The sequence below is a fragment of the Sminthopsis crassicaudata genome, chromosome X (assembly GCF_048593235.1).
Source record: "Sminthopsis crassicaudata isolate SCR6 chromosome X, ASM4859323v1, whole genome shotgun sequence".
Taxonomy (NCBI): Eukaryota; Metazoa; Chordata; class Mammalia; order Dasyuromorphia; family Dasyuridae; genus Sminthopsis; species Sminthopsis crassicaudata.
Window position 1 is genome coordinate 5,100,466 of NC_133623.1, and position 20,234 is coordinate 5,120,699.

Sequence of the window (20,234 nt, forward strand, 5' to 3'; positions counted from 1 at the left end):
GGAAAGTCAAGCCAGCCATGCCACGTGGCCTAGCAAGAAAACAGATCCCAGAATTCTGCCAGCTCTGTGCCACCAAACCGGTTAATCAACTTCATTGAATTTTACCCAAGATAAGCTAGCAGCCAATGGGAGGCAAAAGCAGTGAAATAAATAGTTCCAGTGTTCGGGCAGTGCAATCACTCCACTCACCCAGGGGGTCTCACCCTGTTCTGGCTTCCAAAATACCATCAAGTTCAGGAAAACCAACTACAAGCTCAGTGTTGTACCCAGATGCTCACCCTGGGCACATGAGACGCAATGGCCCAATGAGTCGCTATCTGATAAGAAAGGGGGGAGCACACAAGGGGTCGTGTGCTTCCTGGTCTCAGTGACCACCATACCCCCGAGTGGGAGTCAGCAGGGATTCCTGGCACCCTGATTCACTAAATGCCCCCAAGGGTACAGACAGGCCTGAGGAACATTCTCTCGCTCTTGGGGCAGGCTGCTTGGGCCTAGGATACATGGATGCCCACATCCACGAACTGCTGGGCTACAGCTTCACAGGAGGCAGGTAGGCGGTCCACTAAACAGGCCACAAACCCTGAGGGGTCTCAGGTTTGCCCTGGCCAGTCATAGCTCTTCCCACCCCAGGATGCTGCCTTAGTTTCTTTCCCATGGGTGGCCAGACTCCCTCCTCCCCACCAAACAAATCGGCTGCCTCTTTATGTTCAAAGCCTTTGGCAGAACTTTGCATTTCCCTGCCAGGACCACTCGAGTGGTTTCCTTAGCCACACGAGCTCGGGCACTGGCTTGTGGCCCCTGCCACCTCCAGGCTACCTAAATCATCCCATCTTTAATCCCTCCAGTTCAAGGCCCACATCACCAACTGCCGTGTTTCCACTGAGATGTCCCGTAAGTACATCATGACCAATATGCCCCAAACCAATCTCACCTTTCCTCCCAGGTCCACCCTGCTTCCTAACTGCCAGGGGGCCATCACCCCTGCCAGGCTCCCAACTCCTCATCCTCCCCCTGCCTGCCCCATTTCCTGCTCCCCCAGAGACCCAGTTCCCAAGTCTGGCTGATTCACCTGGGCAGGATCTCTTCCATCCCTTCCCAGCCCTATGGCCAGCGCCCCATCCCTGGTGCAGGGGGTCACCTCTCACCTGGACTAAGCCAACAGCCTCCTCTTCGGGGGCCTCTAATCCATCCTCCAGCCAGCTACCAAAGTGACAGCTCTAAGGCACCCATGTGACCAAACCACTCCCCTGTTCAGGCGGCTCCAGACCAGTGGCATCCAGTAGGAACCTTTAACATATATTAAAAAACATTTTCAAGCCTTTCACAATGGTGGCCAAGCCACCTTTGTAGACTTTTCCAGCTCAGCAAGCGGCACCGTTCCCTCCACAAGGCCCTTGCGGAACCCCTCCTCCCCCAGAGCTCCAGTGTGGCGGAGCAGACACCCGTGACAGATGACATGAAATAGTGAGCCGAGTTGCTTTGGGAGGCAGAAGTCCCGGATTTCAATTCCCCCTCTGCCACATGCTGCTTTGTGTGAAGCTTGCCAGGGTGCAGGTCAGTGGAGCATCCAGCCTCATCCCCACTCTGCTGTGGGAATGCTCACGTGGACACGAGTCGTTTCCCCAAGAGGATAGAAGCTCTCCGAGGGTAGGACCCATGCCACGTGGGTCACCAGGAGCTCTCTGCAGGGCAAGAAGCAGAGAGCAGGAGAAGTGAAGGGCAAGCTCTACCCCATCACCAACAGGTGGGCAGAGGGACTCCTGGCAGGCCCAGAGGCCACAAAGAGTGCATCTGGTAGGAGATGAAAGACTGAGCTCACTGAGGGACTGAAGCTGAAATTGGAGGAAGAAAGAAGAATATCTGCAAAAATCAGTGAAATGACGATACTATAGTCAGAAAGCAGCCCAAGGAAAGGGCCACCTTGGCATTCAGGCAGAAAGAAACAGGGGTGAGGGGCACCACGAAGCCTGCTGGTGTCACATGGCACCCTGACCTGCTGAGGATAAGCAAATGAAGCATAAGGCCAGATTCAACACCGTACCAACAGCAGCGGTGTCTCGGGGACTTGGGCGGATTGGACATGTGGCGAGAACAGGAGACACTTTGTTCAAAAGAAATGGCCCAAATCAAAGGGTCACAGGGCTAGGACTGTCAAGACAGTAGGTGCCTGAACAAAAACCCTCAAACTGGCAGGCGCAATCACGGTGGAGAGCAGCTAGGTTATCGCTAAATAACGGTTACGGGAAGATGCTACGGACAGAGCAACCAAACAAAGGGACCGGACACTGCTTTCTCTGGAGAGCACAACGCTGGCCCAGAAGGAGGGCCCAGCAGTGTGAGGGAACTCGAACTAGCCAGATGTGTGTGAGGGGCTTGTGCTGCTAGAAGCGGGGCACCTGAGAAATCCCCAAATTCTCTTGGGCATTCATTTCTTCCCCCCCTTTTTATTGCTTTTATTTTTTCTGGTTTTACATGTATATTATTTTTTTAAATATACCTTTCTTTATGAATCATGTTGGAAAAGAAAAGTCAGAACAAAGGGGAAATCCCATGAAGGAAAAAAAAAAAAAATAAACAAGAAAAAGGAAAAAAGTGAACACAGTATGTGTTGACTTACATTCAGACACCATCAGGTACTAATTTCAACTTTGGGGGGCAGAGGAAGCAATAAGGAAAGCCGCTGCTCTTTACCTAGGCACAGAGGATCCCAGATCTACCGCTGAGAGGGATGCCAGGGGCCCAGTCCAAGCCACGCAGTTCAGAGATGAGCAAGCTAAGGCCTGGCGATGTCAATTGCCCAACATCCAACAGGCCCTGGGATACCTTGGTCAGCACTCTCTCCTCGGCTCTCTGAGGCCTTCCTTGAGGCCTTGGGAACAGGGGTGGCAGGGATCCAGCCTTGCCAAGGTCAAGAGCTCAGAGGCCTCCTGGAAGGCCTTGGTTGCATCAGGGAGCCTAATCCCTTCTCCTCATCACAGTGGAAGGAAATGCTCAATTTGAATCAGAGATCAGGAGTAAAATACATCAGTGTAGAAAACAGGATCACAAGGGAAACCTATCCTCTTAAGCCAGTTATCAAAATAAGAGGAAAAAAAAAGTTCCTGGAGCCCAGATTAAGGCTTCCTGATTCCATCCAACCTTGCCATTTTATAGATGGAGAAACCAAGTCCCCGAGAAATTAAGGGAGCAGTCCACAGTCATCAGGACAGTAACAGATTCAGGATCTGAACCCAAGACCTTTGGCTCCAAACCCCACTCATTTTGGCCACAGACTCTAGACTTTAGGATAAGAAGTCTGTTAGAGCTCAGGGAAAGTACTGAATAACAAGATCCAGTCCCCCGGCCTGAGCGTCAAAAAGGGAGAGCTGGCCCAAGCTAAATATGAGGCTGTAGCGGGGAAACTGAGCCCAGAATTCCAGCCCCATCAGCAAATGAGAAAGGGAGGCACCCAAAGCATCTCCAGCCTCCAGCACCCAGGGCAGGAAGCGCTGCTGCTCAGAGAGCTCAGCTCTCAATGGGATACAGCCTTCCAAAAGGTAGAAAGGGGGCACCCACCTGGCCAGGAGTACAACAAAAGAATGGCTAGGGCCCAGAAGAAACAGGAGCCTCAAGGAGCACATGACCCGAGGCTCAGAAAACCTTCGAAGGCAGACAACAAGGGCTTTCAAGCTTTGTGTGTGGTGTGTACTTGTAGCCAGACCCAGAGAAATACTGAAGCCATCTACAAGGGGCTCGGAGAGGAAAGGGTCGACTGGCAAAGTTGGAGGCCGAGCTGGGGGTAAGCTGGGGTGGGCTCAGGGTACTGGGAACACTGGCCCTCCTTGTCTTTCCCTTTGTCAAGGGGCTTAGAAGGGGGGCAGCTGGCGAGGGATTAGCTTGGAATGTGGACTGAACAGGCCCAAACTGGCCATGAAATCAGGAGGCTTCCCCATAGGCTGAGAGTGAGCCGGGGGTCACAGATGCCCCCACCGATGAACTCCAGAGCAGACTGGCCGAGTAAAGTGAGGGAGAAGACAAAAAATGGCCAGCCCTAGGTCCTAAGAGCACATGGCAAGCCCCAGGGGGTCTCGAGTACAGCCAGGTGGGGCAGATGGGAAGGCCTAGACGAATGAATTGGTGACCCTACCTCATCCAAGCCACGGGAACTGACAAGCCAGGTAGGCCAGAGAATGAGAGCAAAAAGGAGAAGAACGATAATGGAGGTGGCATGTGAGAGAGAGACAAAAAAGAGAAACAGAGAGGGGGAAGAAAGGGCGGGGTGCAAGCAGCTTGTATTTTCGAGGGTCACAAAACATTTAAAGATGACCTCATTTGAGCCTCGTCACAGATGGGGAAGACAGATTTAATGAGTTACCCAGAGTCACAGAACGATTGTGTCTGAGGCAGGATTTGAATTCTGGTCCAGCCTGGCAGAAACAAGTGTGAGGGGAGGGCCCCGGTGGCAAAAGGAAGACAATAAAAGGAAGTCAAGATTCGGCACAGATCTCAGCATGCAGGAAACCTGGTAAGGCTCCGGGCCGACGGGAATTCCCCGACCGTGAGGGGTCCAGTGGTGGGCTAGTGATCAGTAAAAGTGGTCGGGTCGGCCGTGCCCTGGAAAGTTCCTAGGACAGGAAGTCGGAGCTGGAAGGAACCTTCACAGCCTTACCTGACTGGCTTCTGCCTCATTCAAGGTTCCCAAGTTAAGCAGAGTCACAGCAGTATTTGAATATCTCCAGCCTCCAAGTACATCTGATCCATTCTAGGAAGCAGCTCTCCTACTTATCCTCTCAGCTTATGCTTCAGGAAAGATAAAGAGGGGAGGGACAGGAAGGAAGGCCACCAATTAGGAAGCTATCACCTTCATGGGAACAAGAAGTTGGGAGAGGCTGCCCTAGGACTAAGGCCTAGGGAATAGAATGGAAGGAGTTTGATAGAACCTCGGCCATGGCAACTGCCCAGCCTCAGCCAAGGGTGAGAGTTCCAGGGGACTTGGAAATAACCACCAGAGTGACCTGGACGATGCTGGTAGCCTCAACCGAAAGAGGGATGCTGGGAAGAGGGAACCGGGGTGGCTATGCCCAAGCAGGCAGTGGGCACTGTGCACCAGGGGCAGGAAGGGCTGCAGGCAGAGAAAGGGCAGATGGCACAGGGACACAGGTGAGGTTCACCCCTAGTCCTGCTGGGTCCTCAGCACTAAGGCTGCGGCCACCTCATCATCTTGTCTGGAGGCACCATACAGCTCCCAGCTCCCTTTATGTCGCGGCCCATAGTGCTAGGTCCCAAGACATGAGGCCCCAAGGGCACAGACATGCAAAGAAACCCAAAAATCTGAGCGTCTTTGCCATGGCAAGAGTCTCCTGGCTCTGGGCCCAAGTGCAGCTGAAGGCAGGGCCTTCCCTAAGGGCTCGGTGGACAGAGTTCAGACTTCTGTGAACTCAGATGGGGGAAATGCCATTGTCATTTTCATTCACTTCTAGCTTAAACTATTTAACAACCTGATTCTGAGCAGGGACCAGAAGCCTCAACAGAAAGGCAGCTTTAGAAGCCAAAGGCCGGCAGAGAATGGGGGGGGAGGGCACAACCCCTGGGGCTTCAGCTAAGCCCCGGGACTCCCAAGTCATTCTACTGTACTTGCCCTGGAGAGAACCTCACCTCCACCAGAGATATTGAGATGGGATTTGGAAACTCCCACTGCCTAGGTGGGGCAGCACCATCAACTGAGCTATTCAGCACAAAGTGACTAGGCCAGTAGGTGTGAGAGGCAAGACCCCAACTAACAGTTTCCCTGCTCCCAGTTCCCTCCCTACCAGCCCATCTTCCCTCAGGTGGGGGGCAGCCCCATCGGCTTCCACCGAGAGGAAAAGCAAGGGGGCCCTCCCCTTGTCCCCCCCAGCCCGGCCTACTACCCAGAATCCAAGGCTAAGGGAGAATGCTATGGTGAACACCTACTCCTTAACATATGAAATAAAGATTAAAACAAAATCCTGTTTTTTTTTTTTCCCATTTCCAAGTAAAAGCCATGAATCACCATTATTAATTGCCTGCCTCGTTTTCCTAATGAAAATGTGGCTGCCAAGAGGGACTGGAAATGTCCACATCTGAATGGGCTCCCAGCAGGTTTTTCCAGCCTTGGAGCCTCAGTTCATTTGAGTACACCAAGTTTCCAGGAGGCCGGCCCGGCCTGGTCCGGTCCAGCCCAGCCCGGCCAAGCCTCCCCACAGCAAGCGTTTTGAGAATGTCACTTTAGATGATATAGCTTGGATACATCAGTACCAAAAGGTCAAAGGGGAACAAGCTAAACAGTTCTAGCAAAAAGGGAGACAACATTTGGGGATACACGGAGCACCCCCAGCAAAAAGGGAGACAGCATTCGGGGATACACGGAGCACCCCCGGCAAAAAGGGAGACCACATGGTGAACAAATGAAAAAATATCCTTTTCACGGCTATGCTCAAGGATCTGATAACTTATTTTCCCCTCAAATATAAAATGTGGAATTCTTTATTTTTTTTATTTATTTTTTTATTTTTTTAAAATGTGGAATTCTGATTAGCATCGAGAGCTTCCCCTCTTCTGGAGCACTCTGGGAAGGGCTGCAGAACACGGCTTGGGAGAACGGAACCCCAAAACAAACAGCCCTGCCTCACTATCCCCAAGCAAATAGGATCCGAAAATCCAAGGGGATGGCTAGAATCCAGCCCCTCTGGTCCAACTGTCTCACTTTCTAGAAACACCTTTCGGGCCCGCAGGGCCCATCGCCCTGGCTAGTTACCGTTCCTCCCCAGCATCTCAAATGCACAAAGAGAATTTTCCGCCAGGAGCCCCAAATACAAAGCAAGCACAGGCCAGCTGAGATGGGAGCAATATCTATGGAGGAGGGAGAAAATCTGATTAGTTACAAGAAAAAGGATGTTTTTCCAACATTTAACAAACTGACCCAGATTCACTCCCCCACCCCTAACTCTCCAGGCAAATACTTGGAGGCAGGGCTACAAATTCCCCTGAAATCACTACCTCTGTTTAGGATCATCCTATTTCTTTGGGAAAATTGGCCACATGTCTCTCTCACACAATTGGCCACATCTCTCTCTCTCACACGCAGAGTGCCATATTTGCAAGCGTAAACGGAGCCAATTTGGTGTGCCCCATCACAGAGCCCCAAGCTCCTGTGGATAGGGCAGGGTGGGCCAGCTTCAGCCTGTCCCCTCCTCACTAAGCTAGTGATCAGGAAAGCGTCACCAACACCTGCTTCCAGAACCCCTCCCCTAAGTCGGGGCCCTCCGCCAAGCCAGGCCTGGAGCCCCAGCCAGAGCTCAGCCAGCCAGCCATCTCGGCTCTTGAAGACTTCCAGGGACGGAACTCTCCCTCCCCAAGCAGCCCATTCCATCACTAGACAGCTCTAATTGTTAGGAACATTTTCCTCCTATCGAGCCAAAGTCGGCCTCCAGCTTCCATCCGTCGGGGGGCCCAGGGGCCGAGCAACATGATTCTCATCTGTCTTTCCTGTGACAACCCTTCAAATATTTTATGGTGATCATCATGACCCCCTCCCACCACGGCCCATCTGCGTCAGCCTCCACATGTCCCAGTCCCCCCCCCTCCACCCCCAGCAGCATGGCCTCGAGGCCTCCTCCCCACCCTGGTCGCCCTCCTCTGGACACCTTATATCAGGAAGTCTAAAACTTGAGCTAATACCACAGTTGTGGCCTCAGCAGGCCAGTCACTGTCCTCCTTCTAGATCCACTGGCTCTTCGGGAACTCTGCTGGTGACCCAGCAAGCCTGTGGCTGCTCCTCCATAAAGGATGGGCCAGCTCCTTTGGACGCTGGACTTTTTGGACCCTGAAGTGAGAAGAAGAGCTTCACATGCGTCTGGGGGAATCGGAGAGTTGGGGCGATTTCCTCACCCCCTTTGGGGTAGCCCAGCGTAGGAAGGTTATTAGCACCTCCCATGCTCCTGGTTTGCTTCCTAGTAATCAGTGACGTAGAATGAGCTGCCTTCAGACCGCCACCTAGCACCCGCTAGAGTGGTGAGAACAGTACCCACAAGAAGATGGGCTTCAATACTAGTGGGGGATAAAGGGAAACAGGTACAAAGGAAGCATTCTCTGTTGTCTACACTGTACCAGAGACTGGAGACAGGCTGAAAGGGAGAAGAGGGGAGAAGCAGAGGGAGGGAGAGAAGCCAAGGAGGAGGTGGGAGAAAGGGGAGAAGGGACACCCCGCACAATTGGCGTTGTCAGACCAACCCCCGGATAAACCGTGCCCCAGAAAGCCGACCGCTAGGACTTCGTCCTAAAAAAAATCACAAACAGGGAAAAAGAATCTCTCTGTACAAGAACGTTCCCAGCAGCAAAAACCTGAAAACGTCCATGTGCAACTGCTGGAGAATGGCTGAATAAATTATGGGATGGAATATTATGGCAGTGCAAAGACAACAAAGCAGAAGCCAAGAAATATGGAAAGAGCGCTAGGGAGCGACGCCCGGCAAGGAGGGGCAGAGCCCGGGCCCTGGCGCGCATGGCCTCAGCCCCAGCAGAACCAGCCGGGCCACCAAAAGGGAGAAGCGGGCGGGACCCAGAGCTGCCATGTCGGGGTCGGGCCGCTCGGGTCTCCTTTCTGAAATCCAAGCCTCTGCTCCTCATTTGGAACTTTTGTTTGCTTGTCTTTGTTGATGGCTAAGATTCGAATAATAAAAAATTGTCGGAAGAGCCAAAAGTTCCACTGGCTGGTGAGCCATTTGATGGGGCAGGCAAAGCTTCCCATCAGTGAAGCACATTCACATGGGGCCCTCGCCCAGAGCCTTTCCCCCAAAAAAGGAAAAAGCAGCTTCGAGCGCATCCCGCTGGGCCGGGGGGAACGGCTGTCACTCAGACCCCATCTCCAGGGCTACTGGCGTCCTTCTCAGAAGTACGGGGTTCACGTAATAGACGTGGAGGGCGGATGCCATGCTGGGAGCTTGTAGCAGTCACAGCTCGGTCCCCGTCCTGGAGGTTTGCACTCAGGAGAAGGGTAAAACAGGGCCCCGGATGGGGAGCGAGCAAACGAAATGGCCCACGCCCAACCAGGCAAAGAGCCACTTCTTTCTCCCTTGACCCCTCAAAAGGAGAGCAGAGGAGGGAATCTGAGCAATCTCAGTCCAACCGGCCCTCTCCACCATCTGTATGGAGGAGGGAACTCAAGGCCAGAGGGAGGGGGGGCACCGGGGCCGTGGCCACCCAAGACGTCAGTGGTAGAGCAATGATCGGAACACTAGTACCCCTGACCCCCGGGCCTCCCTACGTCTCCCTACGCACTCTCTGGCTCTGTGGCTGACCTGCTGCAGATCTGGCCCTCCAGACCACCGTGCCCGCAGAGGCCCTATCAGCTTGTCATCATTGCTGTTTGGTCTCTGAGTTGCATCCCACTTTCCAAGACCCCACTGGGGTTTTCTTGGCAGAGACACTGGAGCTGTCGTCTCCTTCTCCAGCTCGTTTTACAGATGAGGAAACTGAGCCAAACAGGGCAAAGTGGCTTGCCTGGGGTCCCGCCTGGACCTTTCAGGGCACTTGCTGGGCCCCTCCAGTATCCCTGCATTACTCTGTGTTGAAACTGTTGGCGTGGGCCAAATATGGGCAGCTAGGTGGCACCACAGTGGGTAGAGTGTGGGCCTGGCTCAGACACTAAGTAGCTGTGTGATCCTGGATAAGTCACCTCAGCATCCTCATCTGGAAAATGGGCTCGGGGAAGCACCTCCCCATATGACCCCGTGAGCTGGTATTTGTAAAGCAGCTCAGGGGCCGGTGCATTATGGGCAGTTCGGGAGCTGTCACAGATGATGGTGCTGATGACAATGAAGGGCTCCCACCAGCCAAGTGACATCTGACCCCATCTGCCCATCCTTCAGTCTCTCACCTTGGAGGCGCCCGGACCCCTGCCCATCTCTCATCACCCAAACCGAAGCTGGCACTCCTGGCTAACCAGTCACACCTGCAGCATCTTTCTCTCCTCGGACACGCCCCTGGTGCGTCTTCCTCACCCCGCCCCCAGACCAGCGCCATAGCCTGACATCAGGGGGCCTGGAGGCCCTCCCCACTCAGCTGCCAAAGTGCCCTTCCTGAAGCCCAGGTCTTTGGCACCCTTCCTCTACTCAATCAACTTCGGTGGCTCCCTATCACCTCCAGGACCACATGTAAAAGCCTCTAGCAGTACCCCCAACCTTCCTAGCCCTCATGTGCAACCCACCGTGAACTCTTCCGTCTAGCCTCCAGGCTGTGCCCCGAACATACCCCTCAAGCTGCTGACTGCTGCCCCCACCCCAGGCCTGCACTCTTCTCCCTCATCCTCCTGGCTTCCCTGAAGTCCCAACTAACATCTCAGCTTTATAGGAAGCTCTCATGCCTGCCTTCTGATTACTTCCTGTTCTCCTGGACATACTTGTTTGCCCATTCACTCTCTCTCTCTCTCTTTTTTTTTTTTTTTTTCTTTTTTCTGAGGCTGGGGTTAAGTGACTTGCCCAGGGTCACCCAGCTAGGAAGTGTTAAGTGTCTGAGACCAGATTTGAACTCGGGTCCTCCTGAATTCAGGGCTGGTGCTCTACCCACTGCGCCACCTAGCTGCCTCCCCATTCACTCTCTCATTAGACTATAAGCTCCTTGGGGCCAAGGACTGTCTTGTGCCTTTCTTTGCGTCCCCGGTGCTCAGCATAGTGTCTGGCACACAGTAGGTGCTTAATAAATGCTTGCTGGCTGACGCAAGTGGCAACCCTATGCGGCTATTTCCCTTCTATGTGAAAAGCAGGGGAACAGAGCTTTAGCGGGTAAATATGTGATCATGGGGACACAATTTCCCCTCTCGGGGCCCCCAAACGGCTCAGAATTGGGAGCACACCGCCCCTCCTTCAGGCTTTGGCTGCGGCCCAGGGAGCTCTCGGGACCATTTGGGGCCTGAGCCACCTGGGGGGCCGAGGCAGAACTCCATCTCCCCCGTAACCAAGCCCGCCTTTTACAGCAACACCAGCTGGCCCTGGCTGGCCCTCCTTCTGGGACGCCCTGTAGGCCTGCATCTCCTCCTGATCACCCAGAGTTCCCCACTAAGCCCCCCCCCCCCAAGCCTCTGCCTGTTCAAACTGGCCTGCCACATGTGCGCTCGGATCCTGCACTCGGGCTGGTGTTACTAAGCCCCCAGTTAAAAGTGGTTCTCCGTGCCTAGAGACAATATATCAACCCAAAGGAGTGAGCAAAGCTGCTTTCGGGCTCTGGAGAGGGGAGAGGGGAGGGCTGGAGGACACGGGTTAGACTGGCCTCCCAGCATTCCTCCAATTGCCTGAGTAGGTGACTCCCTAAAGCCGGGGTTCAACCTTAACCTAGACTCTGTAAAGTTGGGGTGCGTGGGTGGAGGGGAGCAGGAGGATTTTGCTCAGTATTTCAACAGAACAGACTTCCTTTGTATCTTATTTGTACCTTATTGTGAGAAAGGATCCCCGGGTTTACCCAGACTGCCCAAAGAGTCCACGGCATAAACAAAGTCAAGGAGCCTCAGGCCAGATGGAGCCCGGGCCTTCAAAAGCAGAGGACGGAAGCAAGGCAGGAGCCCTCCTCCCCTGGGTATGGGGCCCGAGTCTACAACAGAGGCCTCAGCCTCTACTCTGAGGCAGTTGGTCCCCAGGGAACAACATCTCCCCTTGAAGGGCCTGGAAGCTAAGGGACTGCTCCGGGAGGTGCCAAATCCCGCAAAGAGCAGCTGGCCTCCAAGGCGGAGGCAGCCTTGCCCCTTTCTGCTGGGACCACCACTGAGCATATTCCTCAGGCAAGGGAACCCCAGGAATTGGTCAGCTCTCAGGAGCCTGGAACGTAAGATGAGCAAAAATAACCAGCTTTTCAAAACTCCCCCGTGAGGGAAGACCCCCCACATATACAGACACATATGCTTCTGAACTAACGGAATGAGCTCAAGAACAGGGAGAACCGCTTTGGGGAGGGGAGCTGAAAACCCCCATCATAGTGGGGCCCATCTGACCAGGATCCTCTTTACGCCAGTCTTGCCAGAGCTCCAACCACCCAGTCCTTCTGACTGATGTCTGAGCCGCTGGCAAGCCTGCCCCATCTGGGGTACCTGCCATCCAATAACACCAGGTATCCTGGTCCCCTCTCAGTTCCCCACCCAGTTAAGTGCTCTTCTCCACAGGGGACTCTTCCTTTCATTGCAGTCTCTCTAGGCAAAGCTTAGGAGCAATCTTTGGCTCAGCTTGACTCCTTGGGTGGAATGACCCCAACCCTCCCCCCGTTCCTTCCCCCAAGGAGTGGCCCTGCCATACCGCACTTTGGCCAAGAGGAGCTGGGTCCCAAGGCGGTTAACTGCCTTGGGTGCAAGCACACACTGGAGAAGGTATACAAGGGAGATGGACGTATCTTCTTTCAAGCACAGGGTACTCTCAATCACATCTTCTAATGGCTAAACAGGCTGTCCCACAATGCAGTGCAATGGGGAAGCCCATGCAAACCGGCACTGACCGCCTCTAAGGGTAGGGTTCCGACCTATCTTTCCCGGTTGGCTTCTCCTTATTCCCTTTCACACATTCTCCATTCCAACTGAACTTGTTTCCTATGTCTTTCTCAAATTCAGTCTTCCAGCATCCATCTCTTGAGCCTTTGCCCAGGCTGTCCTCCATGGCTGAAATGGCTTTTCTTCTCCCCTCTGCCTCTCAAAAGCCTCAGTTTCCTTCAAGACTGAGATCAAAGGGTAGTGCCCGTGGAAAGCCTTTCCCAATACCCCTAGCCTTAGTGATCTCTACCTCCTCAAATGATATTCACCTGTTTCAATGTCATATCCCTCTCCAGTAGAACTGGGAACAGAAGATGGGAATTCAGACTCGGTTGGCCTTGCCCTTCACCTTGACACTGAGCCGCCCAGCCCCCCTGGGCCTTGCCATCTGCCCTGATGGAAGCCTGCTATCTAACCTGTCTCCCCGCTCCAGAGAAGTGAGCTACATGAGGCAGGACTCGGCTCTGCTTTCCCCTTCACGTCTGAAGCGCTCAGCACAGTAGTGCCTGGAATACAGTACGCACTTAAATGCTTTTCCAGTCACACCAGAGACTTGGTTATTAGAAATTAAATTCCCTCCTCTCTGAGGTTTCCGGACTTCCCCTCCTCAACCCTCTCCACACCACGGCCAGAAACATCTCCTTTGCTGGGTGGCCATATAAACTCAAGGGTGGGCTAGCCACTCTGACTTTTTAGCCTTTGAGATATCTGACTCCTATAAAGAGAACATATTGCGCCCATTTAATCCAGCTTCCCGAGATGATCAATTCTCTTAAGTTCTTATGTGTATGTTTAACGGATATATTGGATCACTCGCCGTCCAGGAGAAGGGGTGGGGGCAAGGGAGACAAAAAATCAGAACACGAGGTTTTGGAAGGGTGAGTGTTGAAAATTATTCATGGATATATTATGAAAATAAAAAGCTTTAATTAAAAAAAAAGAAAAAATACTATTGAGGGGAAAAAATGAAGTTCTTATGTGTATATTCACACACACACACACACACACACACACACACACACACACACACACGAGATGGATGGATATAGAACAGATCTCTAGATATCTATTTGAGGGCTCCAGGGTTATCATCAGATGGTATCTGTTTTTATCCATCTTATTTTCATGGGGGAAAAGGGAGCATCAGGTCAATGAAAGGGGAAGGGAAACCTGTTGGCTTACCGGCCTGTTCAGCTCTTTTCTTGACGAGCCATAGGACGGCCACTCCGGTACCATGGAAAGAGCCTGAACATAACAGGTCAGTGACCTACTTGGAAACCTTCCTACTAGGTAAAGAAACAAGAGCTTTTCTGCTTATGGGGCGCTCTTAGCTTTTGACCTGCAGGATAGTCAGGAGAGCAGTGGACCCAGGGGGCTGAGTGCTAAAAAGAGCTGCCCCGCATCCCCTCCACAAACCCAATATGCAGAGCCTCCATCAACAGGATTTCAAAAAGCCATCCACCAGAAATCACCCAATCCAACAAGTCAAGCTACTCGGCTCTTTGGGAAGGTCTTTTGTGGCTCCCTTACCCTGATGGAACCATCAGCCCACAGCAGTTTGGAAAACCAGACATACTCTGTGGGGCCAGACGGAGAGGTTCAGTTCACTATCGATGGGGCCACTGACACCTAGGTGACACATTTCTCAAGCTAAAGTCATGTCTTATACACCGTATGGCTCAGAACCCCGAGGTCTCAACCAAGTACTTCTGCAAATACTTGTTGGGAAAATCGGAACTTCGGTTTCGTGGCAGATGAGGAGACCCCACAGGGATGCTCCTTCTAGGTATCCCCACGACCTACTTTGAGGAGGGCTTGGCTTTTTGCCCAGGAAAAATGCAGGGATGGCTTCTGGTTTTTTGCAAGACCCTGCTCTGTTGATGCTTAATATCCCTTCAAGCAACATCACGGAATATTCGCCAGAGCCCAGGTATTCCCAGAACTCAGTCAGTAATCCATTGTAACCCACGACTCGCCCTGGCTTCTTTCAGGCACCTCATATTTAAGAACGACCGTCTAATGACCGTTTCTCCAGCTTCTCCAACTACGCACTAAGTAGAAAGATCAGAAAACAAACTCCCGGACCAAACAGCCCAGGACCCCACAAAAATGTCTACACTAAATTAGGATTTAATGCTATACCCTCTGACGTTGGAGGGTCTCGATCCAAGAATCTGGTCTAACGACATTTCTGAGTCTTTCGCAAAACCTCAGCCGAAGCGATTATCCCCCAAGTAACACAAGGACCCAGCCATATGATGAATTTCTCCTTGAGCTAAGTTCCAGGAAAAAGCTGGTGTCTGCCAGCAAGTATGTATGCTTTCTTTGATCAGAAAGTTAACGTTATATAACCCAGTGTCTTGCCCTTGTCGGGTTGCCACGGCCAGCAAACCTCAGGCCAGACCAGTCACCCAATCAGCTTGTCTCAGGTGCCCGGGAGGGAGCTCCCAGGGCCAGCTCCCTTTCCCGGGCTTTTGGAAAGCAGTCTATCTTCCCTGCTGGCTAAAGTCTGGGTCTCTCGGCGGGGCCACCCTACCTCGCATCATTGCAGCCCATCGCCGGCCTCGGAGCCTTCTGGAAGTAAGGGCAGACGTTCTAAGGAGGCAAAAGCGAAATGCTATTTGCTCTTTTCATGGTTTAAGGACTCCAGAACTTGTAAGACTTCCTCGGAAGTCGCCTCCTGTCCCTAAGTCGGTACCGATGGCTGCCCCGTGACCGTGACACTGACACGCTTTGCAGTATTCGTATACGATAGGAAGAACAAGGAAAAAAAAACTGACAGCTCTGCCACCCACAGTGAAATTTTTGTGCACTGCTGATGTAGAAAAAATAGAAACAGGAAGTTTTGAATCATAATTCTGGTTAAAACCTGAGATCCCATAGCTTATTTTTTTTTAATGGTAAAATACTCAGTAACAAGTCTAAAAGAGAACCTTGAAACCTCAGTGGAGATTTTCTTTAGAAAAACAGCTTCAGCTTGCTTTGAGAGTAACGAGAGCCTCCCCTCATGGGGCAGTTCCCCGGCCCCGACTGAAAAAGTGTCAGCCAGTCCTTGGCGGAGGCCGGCAGCCCGAAGCAGAGCAACAGCATGGTACGGGATGAAGGAGCCGACCAGACCCGAGGAAGGAAGCTCACTCTCTGCCTCCACACACCCTCTTTTGCAGGTCTGTTTCCTTATCTGGAGCAGGACAAGGTTACACTCCATGTCTCGGAGCCCTTCCAGCTCCCAAATCCCATGCTATGATCTCATTCCCCAGCTAAGAGGGGGCCTGCCTTTATTTTCTCTGCTAGGGCCACAAAACCCACTACAATCCATCACATGGACTTGGGAAAGGGTATCAACTTCTGAAAGAACGACCACATGAAGGATTTCTTTGCCAAAAGGCTACTTATCCATCAGAAGGCTACATCTATTGAGAAAAAAATATACATACCCACATGTGCACGCACACACACAGACACACATGTTCATGTATGTTCGTGTACATGTACTCACACACACACTTTTTTTGGGGGGCGCTTAGCTAAATTCTCATTTCTCCTCACACACGTGGCCTGAGTGCCCACAGACACGGCTGCGAGAGAGGCCGCCAGCACAGCGCCTGCTCTAGGCCTCCTCCTTGGGGTCCCTGCTCTCCTCCCGTACCACCAGCTCAGCAAGATCAGCGTTACTTTTGTCAACAGGCATCTTGATGTGTGAAAAAAACATCTGCCGATTCTAAACCCCCACAGCCTAGACACTGGATGCTTGTAATGGAGTGATTTTTCTCTCTAACATCTGGCTGCCTTACAATTCTGATTCTCCCCCCCAAGCCCTACCTCCTACTTCAAGGAAACATGCGATCTCCCCCCATTCCATTATTCCTTCCATGGGCTGCCCGGTGGGTGGCGGAGGCTTCAATGTCTTCAGCGAAGGACTAACTGGGAGGAACTAAAGGTCAAGGCCAGGAGATAATAACCAGAATCAGCCTCAATGGCCAGGGGAGACCAAGGACTTCTGCTCCTGGCCTCCACCACAAAGAGAACAATACCCACATAAACTAGTCCAGTCCCATCAGTCTGAGCAGATGTCATGCCTGAAGGGAAGAAAGGAGAGTCTATGTAGAAAAGGGGAGCCCCCAAAACCTTGCTGTGAAAACTAAGTAAAGGCCCGGGGAGAAAGGTAGGAGAGAGGTTTCACATGTCCTTCAGGAGAAGGGCACCTGTCACCTCTCAGGAAGGCTGGAAGAGAAAATCCAGGGAAAGAAGGTGAGTGTGGTTGAAAGGAATCAACGCCATCTGAAGTCCAGAGATGATATTCCCTATCTGGAAGTCAGAATCACAGAAAGCTCAGCTCTGTGGAACACAGGCTCCAACCTGGAGGGAAAGAGGAAGGAAAACCAGGGGCCCTCAGAGAGATGGGTAGAGGCCCTGTCACAAAACCTGCCCCAGAATAATATATGACTCTAACAAATTGAGTTTCCTAGCTCAGGAGAAGCTGGACAGTAAAGGCAGGAGGCGGGGAGAGACACTGACAGCGAAGGCAAAGGAGATCGCTAACCCTAATGAGGCAACAAAAAAAAGTGTAAAAGTGGGCATTGAATCCAAAGACCCCAGGACAGGGAAGGCAAGGGTCTGTCCCAAGGAGGTCTTGGCACTCCGCTCTGATAACCATGAATCAGTACAAATGTGGATCAGTAATGAGTGTACACTCTTTTAAGAAGGCAGGGACATAAGCGCCTAATATCTTGGGACGTGTTTGTAATTAAAAGGACTAAGCTTCGATTCCATGGGAAAAGCCCCTTTCCCTCTGATGCCCACCAAGGGCAGCTGGTAGATAGCAAAAGGGTGCCACTCCCCTGAGCGCTAAAGTTTTCTTAATCAACGACTTAACTGCGGCCAAATGGGTTCGGACAACAAAAGAACCCGAGCTACTTTTTTCACTTCCCCAAATATTTGAGAAAAGAGTATGATAGAGGACTTCAGTTAATGAAACCCTATCATTTGAAGTCAGGATCCAGTTTCTATACTTAGTTATCTGGTTCCTGACAGATTAAAAGTGATCAATTCAGAGGCCATGGGGTAGAGTCACTTCATAAGTCTGGACCCCAGGTTCCTGATCTGTTAGATAAAGGGACAGAAAAAAGCCAGATGACTTTGAAGTACCTGCCTGGCTTTAAATCTAGAGAATTTTTCATCACAATTCAGCAGCTATGAATGCCAAGTTTGGGCAAAGAGAGCATGAAAGGGCAAATTCTAGAAACAGAACTTGGGGATCTTCAGACCTTACAATTTGAGCAATGGTCTGAAGAGCCATCCAGAAGGATTCCCACTACGTGGTTCTGAGCTCATTCTGACAGCGTTACAATGATATTTCGCATTCAACCAACAAACTTGAGTTGCAGCCGAATGGATACAAAAAGGAATAGTTGAGGCCCAGACAACAAAAGACTCTGAAAGAGTCTGTTTCCCAAATACTTCCCCCCAATAGGAAGAGTGAGATAAAGGATGGCACTTGGTTTTATAAACATCTGGTGTCTCCTCTGTGCAAGGTGCTGGGGAGCCAAAAAATAAAATAAAATAAAATCAAGAAGAAAAAAGAAAACCCATTCTGTAAAGCCAGCAAGCTCCTGTTCTACTCCAGGATGTGACCTGGAAAGCCAGAGACGACTCAAGGAGAAAAGAACGTGGCCATCCTCAGCCACTGGTGGCACAGGCAAAGGCTATGTGGAAGTGGCGGCACCTGAGCAGTTTCCCATCCCCCTACCCCTCCCCACCACCGGCAAGTCTGACACGGCCCCTTCCGAGGATTTTCAGAAATATGGGAAAGGGAAGCATACCAAGGGGAGACTTCCAGAACTAAGGTTCCCTTCTGAGCTTTAACCCGGGGCAAAGGTGAAAGCCACCAGAGCCCAAGCTCACGACCAAGCAAGCCCCATCAGCCCACGTGTCCCCTAACTGGGCTAACCAGAACACGGACCACATCCTTCTGCTCCATCCAGGGTAAAAAGCCTTCCACTGCCTAGTTCAAGCATTAGCAGAGTCAAGTCTGATGAGCTAAAAGTTAATGTGAAAAATCTTTCTGCATTCTGGGCACCCGATCAAAGCGGAGTTCAATGGGGAAGACGAGAGAGGGACCGGAATATTTTCAGCAACACAGTCACCAGAGCGGGAAGTGATGGGAAGGAGCTGAAATTCATTAAAAACCCTATTCAGAGTTTACGTCTCGTGTCGCTAGAGATTTCAATTAAGGGTTCAAAACAAAAGAAAAGAAAAAAATACAGTATTACTCACATTTTCACACGCACAGATTTTTTGAAGAAAAAATCAAGAAAACCGTTTTCCCTATTTCATTCCCCCAGTGTAATTTGGGTTCCTGTTGTGAAACACCACAAGATCAAGGCCAGAAGAGGCTTCTCTACGTGGAATACACTTTGTCCTTGCCATATGGTCAAAGGGTTAAGTTTAAGAAGCAGCTGGCTGCTTGTCACTGGCTGGGGGGGTGGGGGTGGAAAGAGAGCTAGCCAGCAGTCACTCCTCTTCTGGTCCCCTCCCTCTCTCTTCCCCTCCCCCAGCTCCAGATCCTCCCTCCTACCTTCCCTGGGCTGGGGGTTACACTTCTTTTACTCCCCTCCCCCTCCAAAAAAAAATGCACCTCTAGTCTTGGGGAAAAGCTGGGCTATGTACACTGCCTGGTGCTAGAGCACAGCTGTCTGGTCCTTCTTCCCTGGAAGACAGATGTGGAAAAACTGAAACTTCCAAGCAAGAAATTCCAAAAAGGTAACTACGATATTTTCCCCACTTGCAAAAGCTCTCTCTCCCTCTCTAACTAGCTTTCTCACAAACACTCAAAGCCTCCTCTTGCTGTTTTAAGCAAAGCAAGAAGCCTTTGAGTGGTACTCCCAGGGATTTCGCTCCGGAGCCCCGATCCCTTTAGTCGAGGGGGATGTAAGTCTCAGCTTTTGAGAGGCTCTTGAGGGTGGTGGGAGCTCCCAAGAGGCTCAGGAGGGTGGTGGGGGCCGCCCATCCTGCCCTCCACGAACAGGGATAACGAGAATTGTGTTTGGGGGGGGGGGGGGGCAAACGGGCTTTGGTTTTTTTCATTTCTGTTCAAATTGTGGTTCAGTGCCTGTAAGTGAGTGGATGGAGCTAAGTAAGCACCCAGTTCAATAAGGTTGTCAAAGTGTTTGTTGAGCTAAGTGAAACGCTCTGGAGAGCCTTTCTATGGATGGAGGCACTCCCTTTGGCTGGTACAGATCTCGGCTCCTCTGGCTCTGGCTTATTCCTGTGTTTGACTCTGGAGTTCCTGAACTTAATAACGCTTCTTCTGGGGCTACACTTAACAACTGCACCAAGAGCGATGCTGCTCTAGAGAGAGGGAGGAAGGCTTGGTTAGTCCGTGATTTCCAGAACTGAGTCACTGACTGGGAGGCTCGCTCTGGGTCACAAAGGGCAAGCCCATGGGTGAACCAGCCCACCGAAAGCAGTGGGACAACTGGCTAGCTCCGCGGCCGCGGCCGGGTGCTGAGCAAGCAGGGACTCTCTGGAGTTGGGCACCAAAGTGGGGTGGATGAGTCTGGAGTCTCTATGTGATCTCACTCCTTAAAGGGTACTGCAAAGCCTCAGAATCTTGGGGGAGGACTGCCATTCAGAAGCTCTCTTTTAAAAGAGAAATGAAAGATGTAGGAGGAAAAGGGAGACAGAGACAGGCAGAGACAGAGAAAGAAAGCAAAAGAGAGGCGAGACAGAGCAG

At 51.8% G+C, this 20,234-nt stretch overlaps 2 protein-coding genes across 3 annotated transcripts in view; one reads left to right on the forward strand and one right to left on the reverse strand.

Annotated features, from left to right (window-relative positions):
* CLCN5 (chloride voltage-gated channel 5) overlaps positions 1-20,234 on the reverse strand; it is a 93,562-nt gene that overhangs the window by 71,162 nt on the left and 2,166 nt on the right. Inside the window, exon 1 of one of the 2 annotated variants that reach the window (XM_074277112.1) lies at positions 1,146-1,252. The exons of the other annotated variant lie outside the window; for it this stretch is intronic. The gene's annotated coding sequence lies outside the window, so the exon portion shown is untranslated. Of the gene's footprint in view, positions 1-1,145; positions 1,253-20,234 lie in introns of those variants that run through there. 2 annotated transcript variants of the gene reach the window in all.
* Positions 19,121-20,234, forward strand: part of RRAGB (Ras related GTP binding B) — a 133,839-nt gene continuing 132,725 nt past the window's right edge. The window contains exon 1 of the mRNA XM_074277119.1: positions 19,121-19,261. The gene's annotated coding sequence lies outside the window, so the exon portion shown is untranslated. The remainder of the gene's footprint in view (positions 19,262-20,234) is intronic.